An 11433-nucleotide genomic window follows, 5' to 3' on the forward strand; every position below is an offset into this window, starting at 1 on the left:
AAGTATAGGCATCAGCCAGGACCAGCTACATAATTTGTGGGACCTAATGAAAATTCGAAGTGTGGGGTCCCTAATTCAGAAAGCAGGGTGGAAATTGCAAGTTCAAGGTACTAAAATAGAATGCATTTTGCTTTTTACTTATTTTATTACTCATCAAATGTACTACGGGGTAATAGTGATATATTAATAACAACATAAATTTACACATTGCAAAAAAATTGGGGCCATAATTTTTTAAATCTTTATTATTGTATTAGGTCATAATTTTAAATAATAAATGAAATTGTGCCACAGTCCACTTTGGAGGACTAATATGTATGCTTAGAAAGTGTCTCTCCTGAGATTGTAATCATCATGTAAACTACTAAGGGTCATTTGAGTAAGAAACTCAGATAAAAAATGCAGAGCTGAGACACACTCCTCATAATGTTATTTGAGCCCCTGGATCTAGCCACTCCTGAAGCCTCATAAGTGAGCCAATAAATTCTTCTTTTTACCTATACTTCTTCAAGTTGCTTTTCTGTCTCTAAACTTTAAAGAAAAACACCTACAAAGATACTTCATATACAGAAGGGGCGGCAGACTTGAGTCACACTTCTTGCCTCTGTAACTGCTGGTGAAGACTTCTCCTCTGACCCAGCTAGCTCCTCCCAGGGATCCCCTCTCTCCCATGGCTTGTTTTCCATTTCTGTTCACAGTGGAGGCCGCGCTGAGCAGGAATTACCGTTACCGCCATCTACTGCACGCATCACGCTTGCATCCTCCTTTTCCATCACCCTCTCTCCCTGGCCGTGCTTGACTCTCAAGTAAGAGGCATTACCAACCCCTGTCAGACCGCGAGCGGTAGGAAGGAAGGGCTTCTCTGTCGTTTCTAGGCGCTCTCTGCAATTGCACCAGCGACAACATGAAATACTGCAGACGATGTGACCCATTAGAGATCATGTGGTTTGGTTAATACCGGTGTCTGGATTTCCTCAGAACTAAAAACTACAAGGTGCTAAAAGGAACTGGGGAGATAATCTCTTTCCCTGTCAGTCAAGTGTGGGTGGCCGTCACTGTTACACAAGAGACGATTTCGTAGGAACATGGATGTGGCAATAAATAACACCGAGTCAGAATGACATCAGTCTTTTCAGAATCTGCTCTACATACCAGAAATGGAAGGTTGGGCTATACAGTAACTGGCCAGAATTCTTCAAAAAATTCCAAAGTCATGAAATACAAAGAAAAGTTGAGAAATGTTCCAGATTAAATAAAACTAGAGGCATGTCCACTAAAGAGAGTACATCATCTGAACTGATTCTTGTATTGGGGGGAGGGGTGGATGCTATAAATGACACTGTCAGGTCAACTAACAAAGTTGAATTATAGCCTACAGATAAAGTACTGCATCACTGTCAAATTTCCTGACTATGACCATTATGCTATGGTTATAAAAGAGACTCTCCTTATTCTTAGGTGAGATATTCTGGGTTATTAAGGGCATGGGGTAAGCAACCTATTCAATGGTTCAGAAAAAAAAAATTGTAAATCTATATATAGAAAGAACAAATGATAAAGTAAATGAAACTAGTGACTCTGGATAAAAAGATAACTGAAGTTCTTTTGAACTGTTTTTACACATTCTCTGTAAGTTTGAAATTATATTTCCAAATAAAAACTTGTCTTACAAAAGAGTAAGCCAGTCTTTCAAGTTTCTTTCACTTTCATGATTAAAAGAGAAAGTATCGGTTTGGGGCTAATATATCTCGAACATTTTCCTAACACTTGCTAATCTCCCTTTTTAATAAAGAGAGAGCAAGCCTCAGGCGGGCGTTAGTGGGCAGCGGTTACTCGCTAGATTTTAATAACATTTTGTTTTCATTGTCCTTACTTTTGCTTTTCCTTTCTATTTATGGCAAGTAGGGCAGCTCTCCCTGTACGGTAAGATATAAAAGCAGCTTTTAAAGACATTTATGTAATTAAAACGGAGTTAATGTAAAGAAAAATATTACTATAAAAGTACACATGGGGTAGAGATGGGACGTTTAATCCCAAATCGCCTGACATTTAAAAAGCACTGGTCTATTCTAAGGCCTCGTTTTACAGAAAGGAGATTGGAACTCCGAACGCTGGGTGGCCTGTCTGAGATCATGGGTCCCTAGTGACGAGGACGGAGAGGAACACAGACAAGGGACCCATTGTCGTGTGACTCATGCCACAGGAGTGCCAAGAGCAAACGCTGCAGTAAGAAACACAGCTCAGAGTGGCACCCTCTATTACTTCCACACGCAGACCAGTTACCCATTTTGCAAACCAAGCAACTCTGGCAGAAGCCGCCCTCACTGCTGGCCGAGACCGTGGACGCTGAGTCAGCCTCGGTCCTTGTTTCCTTTCGCAAGTGGCCAATTGAGCCCAGCACGTGGTTCCTGCGCGGTGTATACACAAACTCGAACTATTCTTTTTAAAGGGTACTGATGTGAGCCTAGAGTCCTGGAAGCTTGGAAGAGCAACTAGCTCAATCCTGTACATCGTTTCAGAAATACTTGAGGAGCAGAGCCGGGCCTGCCCATGTCGAAGGCACCGGCCCTGGGTCCCAGCTCCCCCGCTGAAGTCCTGGAGATGACAGCCCAAACATGTTCCCTTTCTCTGGCGCTCTTATTCGGGCTCAACTGTTCGCTGGAAACCCGTGGGCGGTTTCACTCGGCCTCCAGGGAAGGACAGTTGCCAGTGAGCGCGCATGTGTAGGTCTGATGTGGTCTCTGCACTCGCATCGGGAAATTCAACAAACCGTCCGTTTGCTGACAAGGCACCAGAGCCTCAGCAGCGGCTCCTCGGACCCAGGCCTGGCTCTCGCCCTCGGCCGGCAGGACGGCCTACCCCAGCCACTGGAATCCACGTGACAACCAGTGAGTGCCTGCGTCCCTCCGTCCTTCCTCCGTGGAGAGCAAATGGCCTCCAGTCCCCAGAAATAATGTTTAATATTTTTTTTGTTTTTGTACCATGATTTAATAGTGCAAATACCTTCAGTAATAATACAGTCTGCATATCCCTCACTAGAGCCTTAGCTGACTTAGTGAAGTATTTAAACGTTGTGATGTGCCACATCCACACGAGTCCCCTCCCCACAGGGGGGTCCACGTCCTCGTGAAGCCATTGGTTGACTTGGTGTGAAGCCTCAGACTGGCTGAGAGCGTGGGACACCTTGCACTCACTGCCCTACACACGTGCTCTTTGAGGACTGGCGGCTTGGAGGGCATCGAGGGACCTCTATGCCGGGTGAAGGCATCCGTGTCCACATGTGGGCAGTGGCCGTGGGATGGTGGTACGGTTTCACTGCCTTCAAACGTGGCTGCAACCAACAGGGAAGCTGTTGCAAGCTCACAGGAGGGTGCTGGGAGTGAGGCCCTCTGGATCCCTCCAATGCCCTCTGTGAATAAGCAGATGAGATCCCAAAGTTGCTACAGATCCTGTGTTTAGAGGGAGTTGAAAGAACGAGGTGCTCTCTGACCCACAAAGACTTGTACTGCCTGGAAAACGAAATTTCCTGCCACTACAAATGAGTTTGAGCCTCCCACACCAACGCTCAGAAAGACAGTCTGGACCCCTCCCTTCTTCTCCCCTTTCTTATCAGCCTCCCCTTCCTGTCGTCCTGGCCTCTCCTCTCCTCTGGGCTAGCCACACGGCTCTTCCCTGGTGCTGAAAGTCAATGATCCTCATGTGTTCGAAGATGACTGCCAACCTCCCCCTCGCCGCCTCTCGCCAGAGTGAGCTCGCCCAGTTTCCCATCATCATGCGTAAACATCACTGCCCACATAGCCATCATCTCCGCGGCTCCCCCCGAGCCTTGGTGGTGTTTTTTCCTATCACTCTAGAGCTGTTGAGTCTACAACAGAGTACAGAGTACAGTATTTTGAGGGTGTGTGCAGTATGTGCAAAATGCCCAACAACCTTGGCTGGTATGGCCAGGTGGTCAGAGTGTCAGGCCCGTGCACCAAAGGGTCACGGGTTTGATTCCCAACCAAGGGCACGTACCTGGGTTGTAGGTTCAATGCCTGGCCCTGGTCGGGGTGCATACAGTAAGCAACCAATCAACCAATCGATGGCTCTCTCTCACATTGATCTCTCTCTCTCTCCCCCCATCCCTCACTCCCTTCCACTCTCTTTTAAAAATCAATGGAAAAAATATCCTCTCTCAGCTGGGGCAGATCTACTGCGGGGTCCTTGGAGTCCTAGACTTGCCTTTGGCTGTTCAGGTTCCATCCACACAACATTTAGGGATGAGGTGATGTAAGAAGGACCTCAGAGACACACCCTACAACTTTGTAAGTAAAAATCCAGTTTAGGGCTAGGTCATTCGGTGATCCTGAGGACCACAAAAGGGTGACCATGTCCTCAAGCTCCCCGGGAACCAAATTAGCTGTTATGGGAAATCAGGCATATCGGTCATTTGGGGACTTGTCCAACTCCTACCAGAGTAACCTGTTTATCTGAGGCTGCTACGTGGAATGATCGTAGGGTCACTGAAACCAGAGAGATGCCTCCTTCTCCGGCACTAGGAGAGAGATCCCACCCTTGCCCGACAATGTCAGTTGGTAATACGCGTGAGCTTTGTTTAGCAGCTCTGGGCAAGACTCTTGCTCTGCCCACTTCGAGGTAGTGGGAGAGTTCAATAACGGGGGGTGCTCGGAAATCTAGAAAAGCTGGAAGAGGACAGAGGGAGAGAGAGGGCAGAGGGTCCTAAGAGCAAGTTTTTATACAGTCCTGTGTCTGAGGCAGTCTCAGAACCGCCCCAACCCCTGATTGTCTCGGAACCGCCCCAACCCCTGACCGGCTGTCTCGGAACCGCCCCAACCCCTGGCTGTCTTGGAACCGCCCCAACCCCTGAGGCCAGTTCAGGGCGTGCACATCCCACCTGGCAGGTTTCAGGAGTCAGCCCCAAAGTTCCCCGATTCCCTCGGGGCTGGTGTGGGGGTGCTCATAAGATTGCATCTTGGACAATCTACCCAAACGGTGGGGAAATTATTCTCTAAACAGAGTTTTATGCTGATCGTTGGAAGCCAGTAAGTCTAGACTTCGTACTTTACACATAGGGAAACTGAGGCCCAGAGAGGGCACTGGTCTAAGATCAAGCAACAAGTAGTGGCAGAACCAGGACTAAAACTGACTTCTCTTTCTCACTCTTTGAAAATACTAGAGCATCAAACCAGTAAATGGGTAGTGGAGGAATTCCTCCGCCTCTCTCTGGAGCTTCTTGACAGATGGGGGCACGTCAACTGCATTTTCTGGTTCAGCTCAGACGGCAAGTGCCGGGTGGGGAAGTGGGAGGCCAGGTTGAACAGTGAGCATGTGTACATTTCAACTTCTTTCTTTGCATTTTGGTTCCATTTAACAATGTGTTACCTCTTCACAGAGTAGTTTATATCATTGCAGGATGCCAAGAATGACATCAACATCTATTAAAACCTAATGTTTCACATTCTCAACTGTAAACATTAACATTGCTTAGTTTCCAGATATAAACTCAAAGTCATTCTGAAGTTGAATGGTTTCTTTCCAAGAAAGTTGGTGTTACTGTAATGAAATTTACCTAATTAATCTCCTTAAGGACGGTTAATAAAGATCTCAACGTTCTTCTTGTAATCAGAGCAAGGCAATCTGTGGATTCATTTTGGGAGAGACCATAACTTTTCAAATAAATCTTAGTAAAGTTTTGCAGACAGGGCACTTGAGCTATTTCCCCACTTGGCTGGCTTGCTTTCAGATTTAACTAGCCCCGTGTAAACTTCTCTAGGGACTCGGGGTATATTTATATTCACCTGTGACCTTGGACCCCAATGCCCAAGGTCACTGTTCTTGATGTCAAGAACTTGTATAAAAGGTAGATTTGAACAAGACATTGATGGAAACTTGTGGTCTGCTGTATTTCAAAGCCGCTCCCTCCCCCGAGTATCCGCTGCACTCTGTGTACCCGGATCATCCTTAGGTAGTTGCACAACATTTTGGTTGCACCCAGCAGTGAGTACGAAGAAAAGAAGCAGACATCAGCTACCAGGGCTTCCCTGGCCTCTCAAAGGAGCACAGGGCTCACACCAGAGTAAAGGAAGCCACGCTGGGGAATTAGAGAAACATCCACCTGTTTCCAGCTCTGAGTTCGAGAGGGATGGAGAAGTGGCTCCCACAGGGAGTCTTCTGAGAGAGCGCCTTCTGTGGAGAAGTTGAGGAAGTGGTAGAGTTTGTTAACCCTCGAGCAGGGGATCCAACAGGTGTAAAGGGAGTCACTGGTTGGGAATCTTGAGACTGGGTCAGAGCAGTCTGGACGTGAGGGGTGGAAGACTTTGGAAGGTTAGAGAGAAAACTTCAGAATGTGGCAGGAATCCGTTTTCAAAACTGGGACAGTGGGTCATGGAAAGACAAAAAGCCAAGGTAACTTGAGCCTCAGCCTCTGAGTACAGAGCTGGATCTGATTAAGTCTTTACTGATTCAGGGCATCGTCGGACGGGGAAGCCAGGTAGGGCTGGGTTTGTAGGTGGCAGACGGGACAAAGAAAGTCAAGACAGGTAACATGCAAGGCCTAACACCATCTCAGCAAAGAAGGCCCTAGAATCCCAGGAGGCTGGTGACCTGGGCAGGATTTTCAAGAACAGAATCTCTCCACCACTCCCCACCCCATCCATGGAACATTTTTGTTTAGGCCTTGATGTGTAACATTCTAGATGAATTCATCCCTAATAGTTCAAGGTGGCCATCCTCCACTCGGGCAGCCTTCATTCCCCTTGGTGGGGGGCGGGGGATTAAATCTGGGGCTGGGCTCCACCTTTATTGTCATTGCTGGTTCATTATTTGTGTCCCACACTGGATTGTGAGCCCATGAGAGCAAAGAACAGGTCTATATCTATAGATCAGTGTCCAACACAATGCTGGCACTCAATAGATGTGTGATGAATGAATGAATAACTGTGGCAGAAAGTATGACTCTGCTCAAGTATTCGCTTCCTCCTTCCCTATAACACATTCCCCTGAGCTTAGCCAGGTGGCCTTTGTGGCCAGTGGAATACAAGCCGGCATGACATAGCCGTCGCTGGGTGGCAGGGAAATGGGACTGCACAGTGTGGCTCAGCCTCCTGTGATTCCGCTGCGTCCGCCACGCGGCTGCACGTTGCAGGTGGGGACAGCACCTGAGGCCTGAGGCCCAGAACGAGAGGATGGGAGGGGCTGACCCAGAGTCAGCCCACGGCCTGGAGAGAGCCATGGCCAATCCACACTCTCAGGTAGTGTTATGGAGAAATGAATGGTCGCTGGTGCAAGTCACTCAACTGGGAGTCCTTTGTTATCATGGCAAAGGCCGCAAGAGGGATGAGGTATCTCCTACTGCGTTTCACGCACGCGCCGGCCCAGCTGCCTCCTCTTCCTCCATCTCACTGAAGCCGGAGCAGACGGAACCGTTTGCCTTCCCCGCGCCATGGAGCAGACGGCCGCTCCCAGGGCCGCTCAGAAAAACACTCAGCGCTTCCTCCAGCCCAGAGCAGCCTACTGGTTAACTCTCAAGGGTGCTTCCAGGGAAGCGCAAGTTTACATATCATATTTTAAACATTTGCACTGTTTTAAAATAAACGCAAGCCTGAAGCTGGCTCCAGTCCCCTCCCTCTTCACCTGCCAGGGAAGCTCTCTTCAGTTCCTCAAAGAGCCAGACTGGGACTTGGGCGCTGGAGGGGCGGCGGCGAGAGCCTGCAGCCGGTCTGATGGGCTCCGGGTCGCCACCCTCCGCACGGGTGTCCGCTGATCTCGGGAATAGCCTGGACGGTGAGTGTGTGCACGGACCTCGGGCACAAGCCAAGGCAGACATAACAAACCTGGAGACTCAGTATTCTCTGCTCGTTCCGTCCTGACTCCCGAAAGCCGTCTGTCTATATGATATTTCAACTTTCGATGAAACGTGAAAAAAAATGCAGACGCATCCATGAGACACTTAAAGAGCCAAACATTTGGAAACAATGAATAGTTCATATTTTTATCAGAGTCTGTAATGACATCCGCCCTCAAGGTCTCGGCCTCTCTCCATGGACGGCTGATTCCAAATTCTGCATTTGCCGCCTTGACTTTGCTCACAAGGGCAGATCCTTGCAGCCACTTGATTGTCCGCAACACTTCAAACATCACATGTTTAAAATTAAACACTGCCTAATCCCTAGAGCACGGGCTCCTTTCCCTCCGTGCCCCTTACTGATCAATGGCACCCCGTCCACCGGGAGTGTCGCTGGATGCCCTCCTGTCCCTCAGCCTCTGCATTCATCTGACTAGCAAGCCCGCAGGGCAACCCCAGGCCCTTGGTGGAAGAGAGCTGGCTGTGAGTCACTGACGCCTCTGTACAGAAATCAAGGTTTCACTTGTGTATCTCAGACATCTTCCCAACACTCCTTGCCCCATCCCACCCAGCAGCCCCCCCTCATTGTCTCAGTTCCCCTCCACCCTGCAAGGACCTCCTAACCAGCCCTGTACCTTCTGCAGCTGCTGCCCACCGACCCCCAGGGGGTCCTTCAGACCCGAGTTGTCTTCCTAGAACACAGATCTGATGCCACCACTCCCTGTGGCTTTCCATCGACTGTAGAATAAAGCTCTGATTTTGACTGGCTCATGAGAACCTGGTGCGTGGCCTCCGGGAATTTTCCAGGCTCATCTCCCACAGGGTCCAAATTGAGTATTTTCGAACACTCTGTGTTCTTTTTCCCTGGGGACACAGTGCTTGGCGAGGGGATCCCTGCTCATCATTTCCTGACTCAGCCCCAGGATCCTGTCCTCTGTGGAGGCTGCCCTGACGCCCCGCCCTTCGTGGCCCAAAGTTCTGTTCTAGCCCCAACAGTTTTGCTTTTCATGGTGTGTTTACCTGTCTGTCTCCTCTATCAAATGGTGGGCAGTGTGAAGGCAGCAGCCCTGCCCAAGTTCTCTCTCTAACTACAGGACCGGACATGCTGCATATACTGTCAACGTCATTGAGTAAATGGAGGAATGAATATCCGAATGGGTTCTCTAGCCATAGCCTAAGGGTCCTTAAGTGGACAAATGACATATCATATTAATTTTCCTACCTGTAAGTGAAAACCAGAATGAGAATCCACGGGCATTCAAAGTGATGTTCTTCTGAACAGAAGGACAAAAAACTATGCTATCCCTGCATTGTTTCTGTAAGGCCAAGACATCGGCTATGAACTGGAGCGTGAGAATGCAGTATGCTGAGCTGTGGCAGGGACATTCCAATGCAGCGGTGTTAACGCGGGAGGTTAGGGAGGAAGGTGTTTGGAACCTCAGCTTTTCCCTTTGCAACGAGAAAGCATAAAAGCTTTTTTGCAGAGCTCCCTAGACTTCTTTTTGTCGACAGCATAGGCACGAGGAGCATGAACTTTGGAGCCAAAACTCAAGGTTCGAGTCTCAGCTCTAGCACTTACTAGCTCTGTGACTGTAGGCAAGTAACTTAACCTCTCTGTGCCTCAATTTCCCTGTCTGAAAAATTAGTATGTTAAGAGCACCTACCTCATAAATTATCATAAGGATTAACTGAATCAATGCAGATAAAGCACTTAAGACAATACCTGGCATAATGTAAGAGCTCCTTAAGTCTTATATGTCCCCCAAACTATTAGGATACATTTTCTACATATCCAAGATGGTTAGATCCACCTTAAGTGGCATTTCTCCTATACAATCAAGCATTCGTGTATTTCTGTTCCCTCTTCATTAATTATTGTCCAAAGTTTTACAAAAGCCACATCGTTTCCACAATGTGTACAATAAAGATTCAGAGAAGTGGATCCAAGATCTAGAGCTTTAGGAAGTGTGTTTCAAGCTTCCTGCCTTAACAGTCCTCCAGCTTTTGTTCGGGGACCACCCAGCCCAGAAGGGTGAGTGAGGAGACCCAGGCCCACGGAGTGTGTGCCCAATGTCACTGTGCCATCTAGTGGACACAGGGCTCAGCCACCCTCTGAAGCCTCTCAGGAGCTGGATTCCAGGGAAGGGTTGAGGGTAACTGTCCTGGTCCATCTGGCCGGCTCCCGGGCCATGTCATAAACACGCCCTTGCTGTGCGCACCAGCGGCTCTGACCACCTGGGTGCCGGGACTCCCTCTCACAAGCTGACAACCCTAGCGGTGAACTCAGCTCACCCAGCCTCCGTCCCGGTCACCTCTGCAGAAGCAGGCAGAGAGGAAAGGGGTGAAAGTGGGCGCGACAGTCTTTATAGAAGCGGGAGAGAAGCTAGCCAACATGCACCTGTGTTGTAATAAGAACACAGCAAACAAGCCAGCCAGCAAGACGTGCCAACGCTTCATAGCTTTCTGACCTCCGCTTCTGGCTGCAGCGCATCCTGGCCCGGGAGCCTGCGGCTGGCAGGGGCTGGGCCGACTGAGGGCCGAATCCCCTTCACTGCAGTGTTTTTAGGGGAGGCCAACCGCTCTTTGTAGGTGATTAAAAGCTTATCCCCAGAAGGCGAGTAAACACTTCCTCGCCAATAACTCAGTTCTGGCAAGCAGGGCGAGGGGTACCGAACACCATAACGGGGAGAATATCCACGTAAAACCCAATCAAAGGCAAGGTTTGCCTTGGAGGCCAATAATCCTCCTTGTCTTTATTTTCTATTCAAAGTTCTTGGCCACAGTGACCAGGCGGATCGATATTAAACTTGAAAGACAGTGGTTTGGAATCAACAACTAACTGAAATCACTTGCTTGGGCCTCAGTCCAACACAGTCTGGTAACAGACATTCAGCCATAAGATGGCAACGTGTCTAGCCACATCTTGTCCAAAATTTAGGTTCTTCAGGTGATCCATTTATTTCCTGGACCTTCAAAAATTTCATGCTGTTATCAGAAGGAGCAAAGTCCCTGGGACACTGTTTATCCCAGAACACTTAATTTTTGATGAAAAAAAGAATTCCAAATCAAAAAGTTTCAAGCCCTGGCCAGTTTTTCTCAGTGGTTAGAGTGTCAGCTGGCAGACCACTGAGTTGAGGGTTCGATTCCGATCAAGGGCACACACCTCTGTTGCAGTTTGTCCCCAGCCCTGGTTGGGGTCGTGCAGGAGGCAGCCACTCGATGTGGTCCTCTCACATCAATGTTTCTCTCTCTCTTTCTTTCTCTCCCTACCTCCCACTGTATCTGATGATAAATAAAAAAAATATCCTCAGGTGAGGATTAAAAAAAGAAGAAGAAGAAGAGGGTAAAGTAGAAAAGGCCTAAAAATGTTTTAAAATAAAAGTTAAAAAAGAAAAGGAGTAGGAGACTCACAGTTCGGGGAGAAAGTCTAGACATGCAGGCAGAATCACATTTATTTCTCTTTTGCTAGTCCCTAAATCAGTTCAAGGCTTATACTTTCTAAAGGTTGGTTAGAAAAAATACACTGAGTACTATTTCATTTAAAAGAAAAACCACTAAGGGAGAATCAGCTACAGAACCGTCCTGTTTAT

The sequence above is a fragment of the Molossus molossus genome, unplaced genomic scaffold, assembly GCF_014108415.1.
Source record: "Molossus molossus isolate mMolMol1 unplaced genomic scaffold, mMolMol1.p scaffold_m16_p_16, whole genome shotgun sequence".
Taxonomy (NCBI): Eukaryota; Metazoa; Chordata; class Mammalia; order Chiroptera; family Molossidae; genus Molossus; species Molossus molossus.